The sequence below is a fragment of the Paroedura picta genome, chromosome 9 (genome assembly GCF_049243985.1).
Source record: "Paroedura picta isolate Pp20150507F chromosome 9, Ppicta_v3.0, whole genome shotgun sequence".
Taxonomy (NCBI): Eukaryota; Metazoa; Chordata; class Lepidosauria; order Squamata; family Gekkonidae; genus Paroedura; species Paroedura picta.
In genome coordinates, this window is record NC_135377.1 from 71,040,500 (window position 1) to 71,060,671 (window position 20,172).

The window sequence follows — 20,172 nt, forward strand, 5'->3', positions numbered from 1 at the left end:
GGAAACCTTGGCCACCTTTCCCATGGGAGGGAGAGGGAAGATGGTGAGCCACCATTCATTCAAACTGCTTAAGAAAAGTACATCTAAGAACGGGTGATATTTATTCAACTCCCCTGGGTCCAGAATTGGTTTCTTTAGAAGTGGATGCACCACTGCCCATTTCAAGGCCGAAATGCCCCCTCTTTCAGAGATGGGTTTTGTCACCACGCCTTCTGTCAGCACCAAGAGCTCCTCATAGGAATGTATGGAACTGTCTGCAGACACCGTGCGGGTACTTGAAATGAATTCGTTTCCAACCCAGCCGGAAATAAGCAGCAAGGTGTTAGAGATGGAGAATGCTCAGCAGAGGCAATTAGTCAAGCTTCAGACACTGACCACTTTGACTGTTCTTCGCCCAGCTCCTAGGTACAAACAGAAACTTAGAGAGAGGTGTAGATCTGCTTGCCTGCAAAGCCAGCACTGTTTGCCAGACACAGGCTCTAAGTGATTCCTCTGAACCAGCACTGCGCCCATGGCAGCAGCACACCTGATCCACCCGGCCAGCACCAATTTACTGCCTCCCAGATACATTTTACTAGGATAATAAAATGGAGAAGAGAATGACTGAAACCACTTCAGTCTCCACTGGGGAAAAAATTGGTCCCAATATGGGAGGGGTGGCCAACAGCGGCTCTCCAGATGTCCATGGACTATAATTACTATGAGCCCCTGACATCATATGGACCTCTGGAGAGCCACAGTTTGGCACTCCTGTAATATGGGATACTTTCAAGAACTTAAAAAAAAATCAGGTGCTTTTACCAGCCTTTTTCTGGATTCTGGGCAGCTTAAAGGTAAAGGTATCCCCTGTGCAAGCATCGGGTCATGTCTGACCAGTGGGGTGACGCCCTCTAGTGTTTTCATGGCAGACTCAGTACGGGGTGGTTTGCCAGTGCCTTCCCCAGTCATTACCGTTTACCCCCCAGCAAGCTGGGTACTCATTTTACCGACCTCGGAAGGATGGAAGGCTGAGTCAACCTTGAGCCGGCTGCTGGGATTGAACTCCCAGCCTCTTGGGCAGAGCTTTCAGACTGCTGCCTTACCACTCTGCGCCACAAGAGGCTCTTCCGGGCAGCTTACACAAATGTAAAATCATGTTATAAAAGCATTAAAATAGCCAAGGCTATCAACTAAAACTACAATGACAAAAAAAATCAATGCCCTCTCTGCAGATTTATCTGTCAATGAAAAGCCACCTTAAACAATTCCACCTTACATAGTTTTTTTTCAAAGTTTAACAGAGTGGCCACAACCGTTTCACATGGTAAGAGCTGCTACAGAAGACAGACATGAACAGGCTGAGAAAGTTTGGACCTGCCTATAATACCTTGGTTAGAAGACCACAGTTACTACAGGAGAACATTCTGGGAGAGGTGATATTGCAGGAAGACTGGTCCTAGGCCATGGAGTGCCTTAATGGCAAGAACCAACACCAGACTCAGACTCAGAAAACCTTTATTGGCATACACAAATCACAATCCAAAGAAACAAAAAGGGTTAGACAAGATTACGTTCCAGCACTAGCAAGCCTGAGTTATTTATTTGGAACATGCTTCCAAGGGCATCGGCTACCCTGGGAAATTTAATCGGATCCCTTTCTGAAAGCATTAATTTGATGACAAGGGATTTGGAATTGACTTTGGAATTTAAATCCATCAAATAGGACTGGATAGAATCTCATTGGGGAGAGAAGACTGGACACTCCAAAACAATTTGTGGTAGTGTGTCCGGGACTTTACAACCATGTAGACAGAGCCTTTTGAAGGTGGGAATCTGATGAGACCTTCCCCAGAACACGCTGGAGGAAATGGAATTGACTCTGTAAAATAAGGACAGACCTCCTAGCCAAATGAGAATCCAGCACTGTGAATTAAAATGATTAGGAGATGCAAATTAGAGGGGATAAGAATACAGCCCCAGTAGAGTGCAATTAGGGTTTTGAAGTCTGGGTTGAGGAAATCCTAGAGATTTGGGGGTGACATCTGGAAAGGGGCAGGGGCTTAAGAGGGATGTGATGATGTGATGGAGCTCATCCTCCCAAGCTGCCATTCCCTCCAGGAGAACTGATGCCTGCCCTCTAGAGATTGGTAATAATTCTGAGGTGTTTCCAGGCTCCTGAGGATCCAGGGATTGTAACTGGTAAAGTCTAGGACCCATTCCACACACATAGGATAATGCACTTGTGTAGAACAGGAAAATCTACTTAGAAAGTGCATTGAAAGTGCATTATCTATTGTGTGCAGAATAGGCCCAAGATACAATCCGCCATTTCTTCTGAACTTTAGGAAGTTAATCAGTCTGAAGCACGTCATTCCAGGAGCATCATTCAGTAACACATGACGAAAATAATTAAAATAATTATAGGGGAATATAGATAATCATCGTGACACCTAGTAGCCCCTTGTATAGTAGTCATTTAAAAAAAAATGCTGCCCTTAAGTGACATCTTTTGTATGTCTTATAAAATCCAGATTGTCTTTAGCTACTGATACGTTAGCTCTTTGCAGTTCTCTGGGTAATTTTCCAAAATCTCAAATTACTTGTTGAAGAGGTAAATTACAATTCCGAGTCTAAACTGAGCTATTCAGTTCCTTTTCCAAGGAATGCCTATGGTTTAGTCTAGACATAGTCAAGATGCCTTTCCACCTCCCTCCGTGATAATTAGTAATTGGCAAGATTGTATCAGACTTCCTGTACAAACCTTGTATACTAGGCCACTTCTGGAAATCAGGCCTCCTAAAATAAATCCATCCCGTATTTCATTGTTTGAATGTATCTGATACAGCTAGGGATAGAGGCTTCCTTTGGATGGATTATCTTCTACATTGGCTTCAGAGATTATTTTGATTTATGTTTAATTTTTTGTTTCCTACAGAAGTTGAAGTTCAGTTAAAACTCAGATTCTTGGCTTTGCATAGCCAACAACGCTCAAAAATAAAACTGGTAAGAGGAAGTGAGCGAGGTGCATGGATACCCCTCCCCAAAAAAGCTACATTTATTAACCAGCGCATAAAAATACTTTCTGCAGTTTTATTCATTTCATGCAAGATGTTCTTTAATCAGAACCAGTTCCCTACCCACTGTTCCTTTCTCTGGCAGCTGTAGGCTTGCTGTCAGCGCTGGAACAACAGTAGACAGGAGGTATTAGAAGGAAATCTCCCAAATAGCTTTATTAAAACAAGAAAACAAATGTAAATAGACTGGGAATGTTTTCTAAGAAAAAGAGGAAGATGAGTATATTTTATATTCTGCTTTTCTCTGTCCTAAGGGGTCTCAATGCGGTTTACAGTCTCCTTCTCTTCCTCTCCCCACAACTGATACACTATGAAGCAAGTGAGGCTATGAGAGCTCTGAGAGAACTGACTGGCCCAAGGTCACCCAGTAGGCCTCATGTGTCTCAAAGCAGCTTACAATCACCTTCCCTTCCTCTCCCCACACCCTGCAAGGTCAGTGAGGCTGAGGAAGCTCTAAGAGAACTGTGATTAGACCAAGGTCACCCAGCATGTGGGCGAGTGGGGGGTCGAACTTGGTCCTTCAGATTAGAGTCCGCTGTTCTTAACTACTACACCATGCTGGATCCCTGGGAGGCTTGGAGTATCTTAACTCTCTTAGGGTTAGCCTCAGATTTGGAAGCAGTTGTGGCTCAGTTGTATGGAGCTGTTCCATTTACCTGGCTGGATCTAGCCAGCTTTGGTGCTAAAGAGCAGAGGCAGCCCTCTTTGTTAACAAAAAGGCTATGCTGGGGATCATGGGACTTTAGGCTTGCTAGTTCCAGATTGGAAAATACCTGTGGATTTCAATGGGGTATAATGTCAAAGAATCCACTTTCTCCATGTGGCCTGATCTCTGTTGTGTAGAGGTCAGTATAATCCTAGGAGATAGCCACCTACTGGAGGTTGCCAACCTTATGGGACCTCTATGGAGAAATGTCATACAGGAGGGGAATTAGGTGAGAATGAGTGAAAGAGCTGGCTGGATACAACCCGTTTTGGATCCCACCCATTTGTCTTTGCTTGCATTAGAATTAGAACATTTAAATATGATGACGATGGATTTGGGCCAAATAGCACTGGGTAATGTATCATTATGCAAAAAAGGTGATTTGGCATGAATATGATAGAAAATATAATGCAGAATTACTAGTAATACTGAACTTCTACTATACATGCATCCAGGGGAGTATGATTCTTTACATACAGAGACACTGCCCATATCAACAAGGTTCTATAGAAACCATACAGCAGGTGTTTTGTTTTGTTGTTTTTTTACTGCCCCATATACGATGCTATTTGGGCTAAAGCTCTAGACTTACTCCTAGTTAAATGTATTGGCTACTCCAATAAATGCAAGGTACAATTCCTTCTCTCCAATCAGGATCCAGATACAATTGATAAAGTGGCTAAATTCTTACAAATGGCAATTAAGCTGCGTAAATTTAAGAACTAATTGACTGTATTCTGATTTGTCCTATTTTTTATGCCACTAAAGGTTGTTGTTGTTGTTGCTGCTGCTGCTGCTGCTGCTGCAGCAGCATCCAGGGGAGTGTGGACGGACTCGGTGACTCTGGAACTGCCTTTTCCACAGGTAGAGCGGGCCTTAGGAAGTTAGGTCTTGCAGCCACTTTTAAGGTGGCCAAGTTGGCAAGCCTCTCTGTATTTTCGGAAGCGGCCCACTTCTATTTGTATTAAAGAACTAAAATTAGAGTTCAAAGTAGTAGGAAAGGTGGAAGTAACGAACAGCAATTATGATGCATGGATCACTACACTTTTATTAACGTAAGGGACCAAGCCCTATGAAGATAGGTTGAGGGACTTGGGAATGTTCAGCCTGGAGAAATGGAGGTTGAGAGGGGACATGATAGCCCTCTTTAAGTATTTGAAAGGTTGTCACTTGGAGGAGGGCAGGATGCTGTTTCCGTTGGCTGCAGAGGAGGGGACACGCAGTAATGGGTTTAAACTTCAAGTACAACGATATAGGCTAGATATCAGGAAAAAACTTTTCACAGAGTAGTTCAGCAGTGGAATAGGCTGCCTAAGGAGGTGGTGAGCTCCCCCTCACTGGCAGTCTTCAAGCAAAGGTTGGATACACACTTTTCTTGGATGCTTTAGGATGCTTTGGGCTGATCCTGCGTTGAGCAGGGGGTTGGACTAGATGGCCTGTATGGCCCCTTCCAACTCTATGATTCTATGATTCTATAATATTACCATAATACTACTGTGTGCAAAGCCTTGTGGATTCTGTTTTCCAAATACTTCCATTCCCCCCTCCCCCTTCCTGAGTGGAACAACAGCGACCCAGTGAGCGGTTCCGCTGTGTTCCCCTGCTAAGCCTGGCTCCAGCCAAGAGCCCCTTTTTCCAGTTTCTAACTGCTATTGGCCAGTTCATCAGCAAGAAGGCAGCAGCCGATCAATGCAGAGTCCCCTCCACAAAGAACGCTCTTGTCTGTAATGTCTCCTGATTCCTATAAGATGCTTAGGAAGCCAACGGTTGGCTGGAAAAGAAAGATTTTCAAAAAATAACCGAGTGGGTGGATTCTCACATTTCCATCTTACAGCATATCGTTTTCTTGGCAGAAACAAGTGCTAATTTAACCCATATTTTCCAACATTTTTTGTTCGCAGCCAGCAAAGTAATGCAGAGAGTGGAAACTGGCAAACCAGGTGATCCAACAAGCGGGGCCTTGGCCATTTGACTGCTTCCTTTTCCACATAGAACGACGTTTGATTTCAAGAGCTTGGTATATGAATGGAAATGTGGGTTATGCTCTTCAGCAGTCCTGCATATGAAAGGTTCATGGAAGAGAAAGCTACAGACAGGCATATGAAAGGTTCATGGAAGAGAAAGCTACAGACAGGCCACCTTACCCTGCCTCCTCCAGGATGCTATAATTTTAGATCAACAATGAAGAATTGCTGAGAATGAGCAGAGGACAAGATGGGATTATAGGAAGGCACCGTAAACAAGGGCTGGTGGAAGAAACATGTGGATCCCAGGCTTGCATAGGAAGATGTAGTACTTAGTGTATTTAGGCCTCAGGTCTTGAAGGGCTTTCAAGGAAAGAACTTGCCCTTTGAATTAAGCTCAGAAGAAAGCAGGCAGCAGGTGAAGCTGTTTCAAATTAGGGAGGCCAGCCTCCAGGTGGGACCTGGGGACCCCCTGGAATTACAGCTCCTCTCCAGCCTACAAAGAGAAAATGGTCACTTTGGAGAGTGAACTCTCTGTAATTGGACCCCGCTGAGGTCCCTACCCCACCCAGTTTCCATCTCCAAATATTCAGGGGAGAGGAGAATGAGAAGAAGAAGAAGAAGAGTTGGTTCTTATATGCTGCTTTTTCCTTTTCACCATCCTGTAATTGCAACTCTACATACTGACAAGACACTGGGGTATGACCCCTAGTGCTGTATAGCTGTATTCCCTAGTAGTGTGTGTAGCAGTATTCCCTTTTGATAAGCCATTCAGAACAAAATCTTCATGACTGGGATCTGGGGAACTTGGCACTGAGGCTCAGGACTAAATATTACCTCTGCGCAGAGATGGCTCTGGGCAACGTGATCCCATGCAGACTAGTTGCACCACGAAATGCACTCAGGGTCCCTACCCCAAAATCTTAAAATATGGGTGAAAGGTTGTTGGTAGGAACTCCGTCAGCATTGGCTTGGTTCAAGCAGGAAAGAAGCTTTCTGTTTATACACACCTACTTGCGAATCTACACAGTTCTTCAGTTAGAGCTGCAAAGTATGGCATTTTAGGCTACCTCAGCAGAGGGGATATGTTGAAATGAGACAACGTACTTTGTAGCAAGCAAAATAAAGTGTCTTATTTGGAGAGGAGCCACCTTGTACATTCACCGATGGAGTCACAGCATATTTGGGTATCATTAAATGTTATCACTGCAAACCTTGGACTTGTTAAAAACACCAGTAGGGTATTAGTTGCCACCGGACTTCTCTTTAACCATATATGATCATCACACACATTGCAACATATTAATTGTCGCCAATGACTCACATCTAAACAATACATATATCTTTGTCTACACCAAACACAGGAGCTAGCATTTATTTAATGCTGCAAGTTATCTTTCGTAAAACGTTTGGTGCTAAATATTTTGAGCGAGAATAACTCTGCCTTGTAAAGCATTTTCCTTATTCCTAAAGGGAGAACATTCTTGAGTACTCTCTAAAATTTCTTAATTTTTCCATTGGAAAACTGGAAGAAAGACTCCTCGGTTCTTCTGGACTTCTCCCACATTTTCAATCTCTGTTTACGAGTATACACGCAAAGTGTTAGTTAGACAAAGAATTTTCGTCCTGCCTAATTTGGATATTATGACACAGTTTACTAATTTGCCACTAATTTACTTTTTCTTTAGATCTGTACTCTTACGATGCTTTTTCCTTTGTCCGAGGAAGAGTGCATGCACTCGAAAGCCCACACTTCGAATAAATCTTTGTCGGTTTTAAAGGTGCTGTTGGAGTCAAATTTTGTCAGGCTATGAATCCATGAGACTGAGAGCCACTCCGATTTATCTGATTTACAAATCAGATTATTAGTAGTTTGCGCAGATAAAACTGGATCTCTTTCTGCAGTTCATAACCTAGGGGGTGCCCAGCTACTCTTCAGAATATGATGATCCAAGAGTTACTAATTTCATTCATTTATTCAGGGAAGTCTCATAGCACTTAGCTTTCCACACAGAACAGCATAACGGACAATAAACAAGAGTTATTCCCTCTGTCTTTCTCTGAGGTAGCAACCACGTTGTCCAGAAGAAAAGGAGACCCAGGATCATGTCCCTCTCATCATTGTCCGAGAGGAATATTTCAGCAGGTGTAACCTTTCTCACCCCTGCACAACCAGCATCACCTGCCAAAATTCACCTTTCCTGCGCCATCCATAAATTCGCTAGAGTTCAGTCCTCCTTCGCATCTGGTCCCCGTGACAGCAACACAAATTACCTTTCCAATCTTTGAGGCATGCGGGAGCATTTTCACATCATAAAAAGTATAATGTGGGCAGTGGGAAGCCCGACAGAATGTGTAGAATTCTGTAGAATCACGAGAAAAAATTTCTGCAGCGCAAGCAGCTAAAGGGGTTTCATTTCCAGGAACTGCTGGGACCGGTAAGTGGAAACAAAACAGTGCTATTTAGAGCCCCGGGTCACAAAATCAACGCCGCTTATACAGCACCAGTGAACGTCTCATTGTTTATTGTTACCAAAAATATGATTTGTTCAAGAAGAGGCACTTCTCCGTAGATCAGAAAAATACGCTCAGGTCTTGTTAATATTACTGCTGTTTAATAAAACATTACCCTATAATTCCACCAGAGAACACTTAAGTCAGCTAGCAACAAAGAACCCAATATGCCCAATAATTTTTTTCTTTTGCAAAATAAAACTCTCCACAAATCAAACAAGTTAGACTATCTGGAATTCAATATTCATTATAGCGTTACATGCTTAATTGGTTGTAATTTAGAATAGCATTTTTATTAAAACAGATTTTTTGTGTGTAGGGGGCGGAATTCAGCCGTTCTTTCTTGGTTCTCGTTGTTCTCCCTCTACCCCCATCCTCCCAGTTACACTATCTGCTGTTATCAGAGCTTCTCAGCAAGGGCAGTCCTTGGATAATCGGCAAAGCGGTTAATCTGACTATATAGGAAATAAAAACACAGCTTCGTTGTTTGAATGAAGGAGGAATGCAGGATATGTCCTGCTTTCTTTTGCCCTGATGCCATACTATAAATTTTCTACAAGAATGGCAAAGAATGTCATATTCCGTCAGATTACTGATTATGGAGAATTTGGTCTACCGAATGAAGGCACAAAAAACGTAAGTCAAAATTTCTTTTCTCTTGATTCCCGCAATTCTAGACCTTATGGACTTCCAGAAAAGAGGCTCTTTTACTAAATGGGTGGCGGGGATTCGGGCAGTGCAGCAGGGGGAAATTGAGTTTTAATTCCTTCAGACCATCTATCATAATACCTCTAGCCACAAAGCTGCTACCTAATCCATTAGGGTCCCACTCCTGTATAGAACTGGGCTTGTCATATCCTGCAGTAAGCAAAGTCAGTGAGCAAAACTCACGCACAACGAACCTGCATACATTCCACTGACTCCAATGGACAGGCCATCTGGGAGCAGGATTTTAGCCTGAGACTGAGGTCCCTGCTCCAGATGTTCAGATTCTCTGGGGCTTGCTCACAGTCTGGACTCCGGAGTAACTTTTTAGAGAGCAGCACTGACCCATGATCCCCTTTGGGACTATCTGAAGTGCATAGGTAAAAATGGATCCACATTTTTAAATGCCCCATTAAGCCTGGGTCTTCTAACAGTCTGAATGATCATATCTTTTTAACATGAGAATATTCTGATTTAAAAACACATGATGGATAAATTGGTTTCATGGTCCTGTAAAGAAATGTTCAGTGTGAATATATATTTGGGGTTTTTTGTAAGAAAGAAAGAAAGAAAGAAAGAAAGAAAGAAAGAAAGAAAGAAAGAAAGAAAGAAAGAAAGAAAGAAAGAAAGAAAGAAAGAACAGGCTTCTCATTTGAAGGTATGTACGTTCCCCCTTCAATTCAGGAGACGGGTTGGTCAGTCACGCGACATTAACCCTCCCATAATTTCCCCAATTGTCATTGCCTGCCATTTGCGAAAATACTGAAGTGAACGATAGGACCAACGCTGATAATGATATTGCAGATGTAGATGCAGAGCTTGGGATTAATAAATTTTTAAGAGTCAGAATAAATGGCAGGAGAAGGAGCAGCTGATGGACGCTTGAAAACCAGATGGTGCATCTGCTAGGAATCGGAATGCCAGTTTGACAATCCAATTTTCTGGGAGTCGTTACAGCAGTGATAAATTTAAAAAAAAAACCCTTGAGACAGAAGGCTTACAAGGTGAGCAATGTGGGAGCTTTCTGCGTTCCTCGGGGATTGCAAGATGGAGCTCTTCCTCCAGGTCTATGGTTGAGGCCAGGGTATGAGTAGAAGATCTGATGGGGGTTATGGCTCCCCTCTTGCCATTTCCCTATTGGATGATGTTTTTTTGAGGGGGGGGATGTAGTGGATTTTTACTGCTACGTTCTTTTATCTATATACTGTAATTTTATGCCCTGTTTAATTTTAATCAGGTTTTACTGGGGTTTTATTGTGGATGATTGTAACCTGCCATGAGCCAGTCTTGGGAGTGGTGGGAAATAATAATAATAATAATAATAATAATAATAATAATAATAATAATAATAATAATAATAGAAAAATCAAATTCCAATATGTGTACCTTATTGCTATGGGCACTTGTTCTCCTTCAGAAAGAGCCAGTTACAGCAGGGGTAGTCAACCTGTGGTCCTCCAGATGTTCATGGACTACAATTCCCATGAGCCCCTGCCAGCATTTGTTGGCAGGGGCTCATGGGAATTGTAGTCCATGAACATCTGGAGGACCACAGGTTGACTACCCCTGAGTTACAGGACGCCTTGTTCCCAATAAGAAGCTAACATTCTGTTTCTGCGTATCCACTATCACTGCGAGAAGCTAAAGAGGTACAGAGATTAGAGCATTTGCCTTTTAAAACCCCAATTTAGGTCCATTTTTTGTGGGTCTGAACATATTCTGATCTTAAGATGGAAAGCGAAATATTTATTTCCCAAGCCCGCATTTGAATATTCTCATCCAAAAGGCTATTTGCGAGCAAACCGATTGCTAAAATCATTTTGGTCACCAGTAAAACACAGTAGCTCTTTGCTGCCTAAAGGACTGATAAGCAAGAATTAAACGGAGTTCATCTAAAGCTTGGCAAAGCGGAACTTTTCCCTTCCCCTTCTTTCTTTCTTTCCATAAGACCCGGTGCCAAAAGCAATACATGTCCAATGTGGAGCTTTTGAAATCAGATTCCCAGCAGCATTTGATCTGAAGGGCGATACTTCTGGGTGTCTCTAAACATAGCTAAGATTAATTTGCTCTTTTCTTTGCGGCACTTCTGCCTTGTAAAGGTTTTGAAGTCCTGGCATAGCCAATACTCCCACCTACTGGTTTCCTTAAAAAAAAAAACCAGCCTTGGGTTATGCATTCCCGTTTCTTCAGAATAAAAACATAATTTTGCATGTTGTAGGGGCGCGTGGTAGTTTCCAAGGAACGTTTAGCTCACTAACTAGTTATTTTCTAAGAATGCTCTTCTTCCGCTAAAATTTCAACTACTGCAAGGGCTCACTGAAAACCATTGAAGCTGAACCAATGGAAGTTTTAACGGAAGATGTTGTGTGGTCCACTGTACTTTCTTTTCTTAACAGCAGCTTCTTCTCATCTTCTCTTGTGAAGAAGAAGAGTTGGTTTTTATACCCTGCTTTTCACTACCCGAAGGAGTCTCAAAGCAGCTGACAGTTGCCTTCCCTTCCTCTCCCCACAATGGACACATTGTGAGATAGGTGGGGTTGAGAGAGCTCTGACAGAACTTCTCTGTGAGAACAGCACTACCAGGACTGTGACTAGCCCCGGGTCCCCAAACTGGCTGCATTTGGAGGAGGAGCAGGAAGAAGAAGAAGAGTTGGTTCTTATATGCCGCTTTCCCCTACCCGAAGAAGGCTCAAAGCGGCTTACAGTCGCCTTCCCTTTCCTCTCCCCACAACAGACACCCTGTGAGGTGGATGAGGCTGAGAGAGCCCTGATTTCACTGCTCGGTCAGAACAGTTTTATCAGTGCCATGGTGAGCCCAAGGTCACCCAGTTGGTTGCATGTGGGGGAGCGCAGAATCGAACCTGGCATGCCAGATTAGAAGTCCGCAGTCCTAACCACTACACCAAACTGGCTCTCAAACCCAGCACCCCAGATTAGAAGCTGCTGCTCTTAACCACCACACCAAGCTGGCTCCCATCAAGTCCCTCTGTTGTGTTTTCTGGTTCTCTGTCTAGGACACACAGTCCATGTGTGTAGAATCCAAACCCAGACGACTGAATCTTCAAACTGTATTTCTGCATGTTAATCACCTAGAAGCAGGGGTAGTCAACCTTTGGTCTTCCAGATGTTCATGGACTACAATTCCCATGAGTCCATGAACATCTGGAGGACCACAGGTTGACTAGAGAACATAAAGTTGTTTTTCATGGATGAATTTCAGATGCACGGCAAACACATTCCTTGCGCAGAGAGTTTCCGAGTTTGTCAACTTTAACGGGGAGAAGATTGCTGCAAGCCTACTGTGAGTATAAGTGCTCCGACATCTCCAAAATCTAGCTTGATTACTTGATTGGTAACACCCTCACCCATAATAATTTCACTATACGTAATAGGCTTACTGTCCGGTAAATGTATAAAGGAACAGACTTGTAGTGTGATCCTCAACAACGACTTATGTGGACTTAGAAAGAAGTAGCTGTGCTTCAGATGGCATTGTCAATACTTAAGAATGACCCCCTTTCTGTACCATCCCAGCTGCCCAGGCAAGCCCAAGCCCATCAGAACTCAGAAGCTAACCAGGGTTGACTCTGGCTGGCACTTGGAAAGGCAACCTCCAAGGAATACCAGGGTTGTGATGCAGGCTGAACCTCTCCTGGCTATGTTACGCCCATGCCCTACAATAAATAACTAATAAACCATTCAGTCATTTGTGCTGGGACTTTAAATATCAATGGCAGGGATAGTCCAATTGCAGCCCTCCAGAGGACCAAGGACTACAATTCCCATGAGCCCCTGCCAGCAAACCACCTCTACAAGGACTGTTTTGGAATAATGTGGAAGCATTGATTCTGGAAGAACCTCGTTTTGTGCCCCTCACATCTTCCAAGGAAAAATATACAATGTTTCATAATACTTGCGGGTGATTCGGAAACTCTTTTAATCTTACCTAGGAACTTCTGCCTTGTAGAAGTTGGAGCCGATCCAGTCTGACTGCCCCATCTTCTCTTCCTTTGACTTCTGCGTTATTTATTCCTCTTTTCCTGCACTGTGTTCGCTGCTAAAGCCAGCTTGTTCCTGAGAGACAGCTTGGTGTAGTGGTGAAGAGCGGTGGCTTCTAATCTGGTGAGCCGGGTTCGATTCCTTGCTCCTCCGCATGCAGCCAGTTGGGGGACCTCGGGCTCATCACAGTTCTAATGGAACTGTTCACGCAGAGCCGTTCTGTCAGGGCTCTCTCAGGACCACCTCCCTCAGGGTGCCTGTTGTGGGGAGAGGAAGGGAAGGCGATTGTAAGCCACTTTGAGACTCCTTCGGGCAGTGAAAAGCGGGGTATAAAACCATACCTTCTTCTTTCTTCCTTTTCAAGCCCTAGGCCTGATGCTCCCTGCTCCCGCAATTTCAATACACCTTCCCACTCTTCTGCCACTTTTCCTTTGATCCCTTGTAGCTGTCAATTATCACTTGTCTACTCCCTGTTTCCATTCCCCCTCCTCACTTCACCACCCTGCATCTATTGCTCTTGTCACGTTTCTGGGTCCACAGATTATCCAACCAACATCAGTAATGGTTTAAAACAAGAGCAATGAAGTTGCCTGTACTAAATTCATGTGATCATGTAAACCAGCTGTCCCCAACCCCCGGTCCGGGGACCGGGACCGGTTCGTGGATCAGTCAGTACCAGGCTGCGGATCCTCCTCGTTCTCCTCCCCGGATGCTGCCTTGGGGACTGCCCTGCCACTCTGCTGCCGGCTAACCTTTTGTGTTCTCCGGTGGCCGCCATGGCTGGGGCTCCCCCTCGGCATGGGACTGCACAGCTGATGCTGGCAGCGCCCCACCAGGGAAGTGGGAAGTCAGGTGTGCCAGCGGGAAAGCAAGCGGAGCAGGGGCTCAGGCGGCAGCAGCGATGACACTCGGCAAAAGACTATCCCCCCCCCCCCCGGGCCTCAGTAAAATTGTCAAGCGTTGACCGGTCCCTGGTGATAAAAAGGTTGGGGACCACTGATAAACTACCCCGAGCCTCAGGGGAGGGCGGCATATAAACAGAATGAATGAATGAATGAATGAATGAATGAATGAATGAATGAATGAATGAATGAAATAGTGTAAGTCCATAAACGATCAGCTCCTCAACACAATAACCTGTAAATTGTATCATGACAGCCTTTTTACCGCAGTTCCTTCCCATCTTCTCTTTGACTCCCATAAAATCCTCCGTCTGTTTTCTGGCTCTCTATCCAACTTCCTGACTCTCTTGCTCTTGTATGACATCACTAGTGCCACAGCAAGGTCTCTTGGTGAATTGCAATACAGATAGGCGAAATGTTTGCATTCTCTTGCCATTCACAGCTCCCCCAGGGAAGGTTACACCCCAGTTTGAGAAACTCTCAGACTATATTTTACAGATTCTCAAGGAAACGAGCTTAGTCTTCTGCTTTACAAAATTTCACGCATGTCAAAGACAATTCCTTGGACTGAACCATAGGCGTTTGTTCCGTTTCCAATGGAATTGGCTTGCCTAATGAATCGCAAATTATTTCTGGACCAAAGACATAAGTGGCCAAGTCCTAAAAGATTTTAATGGTCGCCTAAATTTTCTTTCTTGATTGCTGTGATGGAATGGCGCCAAAGGTCACTCAAACAAGCAAGTTCACTTGTATTATAAATGATCATAGATCTGATGGAATGATAATGCCCAATGCCCCCCCCCCCGGCCACATTGCTCAATGTATGTACATTTTTGGGTCAAGCCTTTACAGGTCATCGGAGATTATCCTTGAACACACCGGACGCTGCTTTTCCTGAGTCTCACTGCAGCTTTTGCAGGACTCTTGATTTCCCATTGTGCTTGCCGTCTCGACAGGATGTTTGACCTGAGACTCTTGTTTCTGGTGGAAGGGGCCTCAATTAGTTATCCATCTGACCTTTGCAATATTCATTAGCTTGTTAAAACAAAAGCCTTTTGCTACTGATTCACTGCAGGTATATTTTGTGTTTCCTTCCAAGAGGCAGAAGATGTTTTAGGAGTCTCGGGATTTAAGCAGGCCGCATCACAGAAGTTGTGCTTGATAAAGGAGGCATTGGGCGGTGCAGCCCCAAACAGAATTGGCTTAGAAAGCAGTAATACTGTTTAGGATGTCACCTGCAATGTATTGCATTGTTTTCTTGGATGGATCTAAGGAAAGCAGGAAAATTAGTCATGATAGAGGGAGATAAAGACACCTCTAATATAATACCTGCCTTTGGCATCCTAAAGCCAAGAGCTACATTTAACCCCCCTCGCCACTGACCCTAGAAAAGCCTTTCTCTACTTTTTTTTATTGTTGAGAAACCCCTGAAAATTTCTTCAGGTTTCAAGAAACCCCCAAAGTAGCGTGATCATGTACTGGGAAGTATAGTTGTGGACACACTCACCCAGGGCCCTTCTCTTTCCCATCCCCTCCAGGTCCTTAATTTGCCATTTTGGGAGGGGTGAAATGGGTTGACATGACCATATAAGGTCATATCACCCAATAATTCTTTTCCCAGGCTCAAAATATTTTATTTGTTCATTTCTTGCATTTGAAGTACTTTTCGATGACATTCATCATCATCAACATCGATGATATCTTTATCCTGAGATTCCTTGCCATAGACTTTTACAACGACACAATTTCAGCCCACAACCTTTTGAGGTTTTCCTTCTCTGTCTTTTCCAGTGTTGGCTCGTGGAAGCTGGTAGCAACCCTGGGAGGGAGCATCACCATCAACCATGACCGAGGAAGGCATTGCTGCTGGAGGTGTAATGGATGTTAACACTACCCTTCAAGAAGTGCTTAAGACTCCACTTATCCATGATGGTTTAGCCTATGGAATTCATGAAGCTCCCAAAGCTGTAGACAAACGCCAAGTCCACCTTTGTGTTCTTGCATCCAACTGTAACAAACCCATGTATGTGAAGCTTGTGGAGGCTGAACTTTGTGCTGAACACCAAATCAACCTGATCAAGGTTGAGGATAACAAGAAACTGGGTGAGTGGGTAGGTCTCTGAAAGACCCAATAAATGTTTAACAAATTTAAAAGATATATACAAAATTAATTAACACCCACTCATTTGGGAAACCCTTCCAGGGCCATCAAGAAACCCCAGGGCTTCATGAAACCCTGGTTGAGAAAGCCTGCCCTAGAGTTTTGGGTTTTCAAGAACTGGTTCTGGAAGAAATAAATGGACTTGAACAGGCTAAGCTGTCAGTTTGGCACAATCTAAGTAATTTGAAGAGAAAAACTCTCAAACCATTGTGCCAGCACAGCCATGTTATTTTTAAGCCAGCAGATGAAAGAAGGTGATGTAGCTGTATGGGACAGGGAAGCTTATTAGCACAGGCACCTAGACAATCAAGCCAAGATTGGGCAAAAGGGAAAAAAAGGTCAGAGTCCCTCAGTCAAACCGTTGATGTCCTACAAGCTGCCAGAGCAACGATTGGCTGGCTGGCTGGCTGGAGCAGGCTTTTATTTCAATTACCATATATACCCTCGTATGAGCCAAGGAGGGCTCTTTCAGTGTGAAAAAGGTGCTGAAAAACTAGGCTTATACGCGAGTGTTACAGGAGGGTCTGTTCGAAAATTATATTGACAAACACATGGTTTTCTTATGCAAACGGAAGATAGAGTGCCTTAGTTTCTGTTACCCAAGATACACAGAAGTATACTTTCTGTTCCTGGAAGACCTATAGTTTCAGGATTTGGATCCATTTTACAACCCCTGGCCTTGCATTTGGACTTTTTTTCTAAAACCTTTTGTTCTCATCACTGGGTCTGAATTTAATAGCCATGATGCCAGCAGGTAGCTATGAAAGTTTTGTTTTTAATTCAGAATGGTTGCAAAATATTATTTTACATTGTCATAAAAGAGTAATAACAGAAATTGCTGTGCAGGAATCAATACATAAGCTGCAACAATATTTTTACTTCTATATTTTATTTCCACTAATGGTCATGTTCTCCCCCAAAGTAACCATCATCAAGAAGGAATCCTGTGTGACCTTGGAGAAGTGGTTTCTCAAGCTGCCTCCAAACCAGCATCCTCGCCACATTTCATGTATTTTCAGTTAGGTCTCTAACTTCCCCAGAAAAAAGATCTTTCTCTTGGAACTGGGTTTTTTATTTTATTTTCTTAATTACAAACTGCTGGACTGTATCCACAGGCCATACATTCCCTTGATAAACGTCACACAATTTGCCATTGGATGGGAGCATGTGAAGAAGCTAGGATCCATGATTCTGGATTAACCCCATTTACCTTCTTAATAATCCCAACTAAAATAAAGCTGTGCATGACAATGAAAATGCATCTCACCGGTGATATCTCCACTGCCAGCCATTTAAACCTAGCAATAGGGTGGGTGCACCCATCAGCCATTAGGTTTAAATCAGGGGTAGTCAACCTGTGGTCCTCCAGATGTTCATGGACTACAATTCCCATGAGCTCGTGCCAGCATTTTCTGGACATCTGGAGGACCACAGGTTGACTACCCCTGGTTTAAATGGCTATGATCCATTAAAAACATTTGTTTCATTCCCTTTGCTTCAATGTGGGGGAACTAAAATGGACGAGTTAAATGGCTACCAGCCATTTAACCCTTTGTGAGCAAGTCTCCTCTTCTCCTGGCTGCAACAAGCTGTAGCCAGGAAAAGGAGGTCTTGATTGGTTAGTTCAGTTAAGGGCACTTTTGTTTGGTTCAGGATTCAGTTGGGAGCTGCCCTGAACTCTGAACAGAACTGGAATTTTTAGGCTTGTGCCAATCCCTAACTATGACTCACTATCAGAAGCTTCACACTCCACTTTTGGATCCTGACCCACAAGTTGGGAAATACTTCTTTAAGACTTGGTATGGGATCATAGAACTAAAGCTACAAAAATACAGCAATGCTATGCACAGTGGTTTCAAATGAAGCCCTATGCAAGACAGTTAGGTTTACTTCTACGTTACTACATATAGGATTGGGCAGTTCAATATATGTAAATAAGGCATTCGGGATAGAATACATTGGCCCCTGGCCTTGCAGCCAGCCATGGTATCTATCTTTTATGCAAAACAAAACAATCCATTCCGATGCAGATGAAAGGGAGGAATGTTCAAAAACAGATATTTTGTCCTCTGGGCAGAGTGCTGGCAGGCGAACGGGAGGGTCCGCTTGATCAAACAGCATGTGTTACAAACTGAGTTTGATTTTATTGCTTTCCAAAACGCTGTCCAACATAGGTGGGTTTCTTTCTTCTCTCTCAGGAGGGGATCAAGTCATCTTGGTGTGTGTTTTTCCTCACCCAGCTGACCCAGGCCAGAAGGAATATGCCAAGAGAATGTAAAGTCTCCCCCCACCCAGTAGACACATCTAATTTAATTCAAGCTGCAGTTTTACTCCTTTCTTGGGACCATTAATTTTTCCTGTCTAAATCCCTCTTCCACCCACGTCTGACTCTCCATCACAGCAGCACTTATTATTACCACAATTGTGGACTTCCTGGCAGCGCTAACTACCCTGTTTCCAAAGTTGTCAAGGCAGAGGCACCCACGCACTGGCGAACCGGCATGTGAGAGGCCCAGGCGGCATGCCTGGAAACCAGTCTCATTATTCTGCTGCGCTTAGCCGAGCAGGTAGAACTGAAGCCTGGCCATCCTTCAGGTAAGGTCCCTCATCTTTATTCATTCATTGATTTATTTATAATTGGATTTATATACCGCCGTTCGCCAAGAGGTCTCACGGCGGTTGACAATATAAAATCAAAGTAAAATCACATAAAATCCCATAAATACCCCATCTTAAGATGCTTCTGAATAACGTTGGGAACTGAACTTACCCCACATGTGGTGGCCTCACATCTTGAAGTTGAGAAGTTTAGCCATTAAAAGAAAACCCATCCAGCAGTGAGGTGGGAAGGTCAGCAAGGCCAATGGTGTCATTGGCCAGAAGGGATGCTACTGACCATTCAACAGTGGTGCACATGCTGCCCAAATTGTAGTGATTGGATGTTTTGCCTGCCCTCTGTCTGTCTGTCATTCCATCATTCTGTCCAACAGTCTGTCTATCTGTCATCTGTCTGTGAGCTACCACTGCATTAGAGAATATGAAGAAGAAGAAGAAGAGTTGGTTCTTATATGCCGCTTTTCCCTACCCAAAGGAGGCTCAAAGCGGCTTACAGTCGCCTTCCCATTCCTCTCCCCACAACAGACACCCTGTGAGGTGGGTGAGGCTGAGAGAGCGCTGATATCACTGCTCGGTCAGAACAATTTTATCAGTGCTGTGGCGATCCCAAGGTCACCCAGCTGGCTGCATGTGGGGGAGCACAGAATCGAACCCGGCATGCCAGTTTAGAAGTCCGCACTCCTAACCGCTACACCAAACTGGCTCTCTATCCGAGGTGGAAGATCCTAAGTTTACCAAGATGGCCTACCCATGTCTGGGCTGCGTACCATCTGCAAGCTAAATGTTGCTCTTTCTAAAAAAAAAAAGTGTTCCATGTAGCAAACCAGGAGTCAAGGAAGATGTTTCTAACCAAAACTTAGGGGTTTGTAAAACCCTAGGGTTTCTTGACGGTCCTAGAAGGGTTTCCTGAAAGGGTGGAAGTCATTGAGTTTTTAATATGTTTTTTTTAATGTGTTAAACATTTATCACATGATATGAACATATATGATCATGTAGACCTCCCCCTCCAAAAGTGGCTAATGATGGCCTGGAGAAGGTGGGCAGCGTAGGGGCCCTGGGTGGGCATGTACACAGCTTTGCTTCCCAACCATATTCAGCATAATCATACCACTTCTGGGGTTTCTTGAAGCCTGAAGAATTTTTCAGGTATTTCTCAATGGTAAAAAAGTTGAGAAAGGCTCTTCTAGCCTATTGTACTCCATAAGATGTTGGCCAGGAGATTCCTTTATCTAGCATGATAAAAGGGACAATAGAATTAGTCAAACCATTCCAAGCATGTAGAAGTCAGAGGACGACAATGAAATTAATAGAATAATTAAAGTTAAAGGTATCTCCTGTGCAAGCACCGAGTCATGTCTGACCCTTGGGGTGACGCCCTCCAGCGTTTTCATGGCAGACTCAATATGGGGTGGTTTACCAGTGCCTTCCCCAGTCATTACCGTTTACCCTCCAGCAATCTGGGTACTCATTTTACCGACCTTGGAAGGATGGAAGGCTGAATCAACCTTGAGCCAGCTGCTGGGATTGAACTCCCAGCCTCATGGGCAGAGCT

General features: G+C 43.9%; 1 long non-coding RNA gene across 1 annotated transcript; it reads left to right on the forward strand.

Moving 5' to 3' along the window:
• Positions 1-8,719: 8,719 nt before the first annotated feature.
• On the forward strand, positions 8,720-17,309 carry LOC143844279 (uncharacterized). The gene is made up of 3 exons (XR_013233916.1): positions 8,720-8,873; positions 12,163-12,243; positions 15,635-17,309. It is a non-coding gene; the product is annotated as an uncharacterized LOC143844279 (long non-coding RNA).
• The last annotated feature ends 2,863 nt before the right edge of the window (positions 17,310-20,172 follow it).